The 1,858-nt window shown below is 41.2% G+C and overlaps 1 pseudogene; it reads right to left on the bottom strand.

The window, feature by feature from the left end:
• Window positions 1–979: 979 nt before the first annotated feature.
• Window positions 980–1,551, bottom strand: LOC137003193 (zinc finger protein 583-like; annotated as a pseudogene).
• Between the last annotated feature and the right edge of the window lie 307 nt (window positions 1,552–1,858).

Below are 1,858 nucleotides of genomic sequence, written 5' to 3' on the forward strand. Positions count from 1 at the left end.
ATTTAAAAATATATATAGTATATTAATAAAGCAAGATGCTTTTAATATACTACCTCTGTATTTAAAAAAAATATATTTAGTTACCACTTTTAGTACACTATGGGTTCAAATAAACTTGTGTCTAAATACATTTTTTAAATACAGAGATAGTATATTAAAAACACATTTAAGTTAATATTTTATGGTGTCTCAAAATAGCACAGTTGAGCACACTTAGATGTTCTTAAGATTATCTTAAGAAGTACTAAAGAAGAATTTTTAGTATATTAAGTACAATATTAGTGCACAAAAATAGAGCACTTTAAGTACATAATAGAAATGTACTTTTTTCACCTGGGATAAGACTTGTAAAAACAGCAGAACTCTCAAAAATGCTTACAGTTGAATGATGCAAAAAAAACAACAGAGTTCTGAATGAAACTCGTGGCTTCAGCAACTCTCTCTCATGCTCTCAGCCAGCCACCAACATCGCTCTCCATCCGATGACGCACTCAACCTTCTGCTTCAACTACTTCTCCAGTTTCACACGATTATGTCAAGATAACATCCACATGGATGCATCACATTGCCTCCGCCGGCTTGCCTTCTTCCCATAGTGCATCCTGGTGCCATGTGTTCCCCAGGTAAGCGACGCACACGCACCCGGTCATCCACGTGATGTAAAAGAAAACAGGATTCATCAGATCAGGCCACCTTCTTCCATTGCTCCGTGGTCCAGTTCTGATGATCACATGCCACTGTTGGCTCTTTCGGTGGTGGACGGGGGTCAGCATGGGCACCCTGACTGGTCTGCAGCTCCATACGCAACAAACTGTGATGCACTGTGTATTCTGACACCTTTCTATCAGAACCAGCATTAACTTCTTGAGCAATTTGAGCTACAGGAGCTCGTCTGTTGGATTGGACCACACGGGCCAGCCTTCGCTCCCCACGTGCATCAGTGAGCCTTTATCCAGATGATATTTTACTGCCTGATGCATTATTGTGTCGCATTTGGTGAGGATGTGGCATCAGACCTGAAAGTGCTGATCTGCTTACTGTGATTGTTTCTTGTGTGCTTGTGTAGAGAAGATGAATGTTTGAAACACTTCCCTCATGCAGTGCTTTGATGAGATTTCTCTCCAGTGTGAATCTTCTCGTGATTTCTCAGAGTTGCTAACTGACTGAATCTTTTGTCACAAAGTGAACAATTATAAGGTTCCTCTCCCGTGTGAATTCTCTCATGCTGTTTTAAAGCACCGGCTCTAGTAAAAGTCTTCTCACACTCAAAGCACATACTCTCACACCAGTATGTATTTTCTGATGTATTTTTAAATGTTCTAGACGTGAAAAACTCTTTCCACATACATTACATGAATGTGGGTTTTCGTTTGTATGACATCTCAGGTGCTTCTTCAGGACTGAAGACCAAAAACGTTTTTCCGCATTGATCACATGTGAACGGCTTCCCTCCAGTGTGGATGTTCATGTGTTCTTTAGGTGTCCTGGTTGCGTAAAACTCTTCCTGCACTGATCACTTGTATACAGTTTCTCTCCAGTATGAACTCTCATATGACGCTCTGTTTATTTGTGAAACTCTTTCCACACCGACTTCAGGTGAAGTCTGTTTGGTTTGAGAGCAACTCAAAGGTTTGTAACCGGAATGAGCATGCTATGCCTTTAAGGGGTGATAGGGCAGTTTACTTTTAAAGTCTCGCGGGCTTCAATGAAATGGCGTTTATTCTCATTCTCCGCTCGATGAACGAGTGTGTGTGGGAAAAGAGTATAGAACCCACTCTGATCATTTTTGGGTAACAGCCACTAGATGGCACTTCGGCAGCGCGGCCATCATTATGGGGTGTAAATACTAACTGGACCA

This window comes from Chanodichthys erythropterus, chromosome 3 (genome assembly GCF_024489055.1).
Source record: "Chanodichthys erythropterus isolate Z2021 chromosome 3, ASM2448905v1, whole genome shotgun sequence".
In the NCBI taxonomy this organism is placed as follows: domain Eukaryota; kingdom Metazoa; phylum Chordata; class Actinopteri; order Cypriniformes; family Xenocyprididae; genus Chanodichthys; species Chanodichthys erythropterus.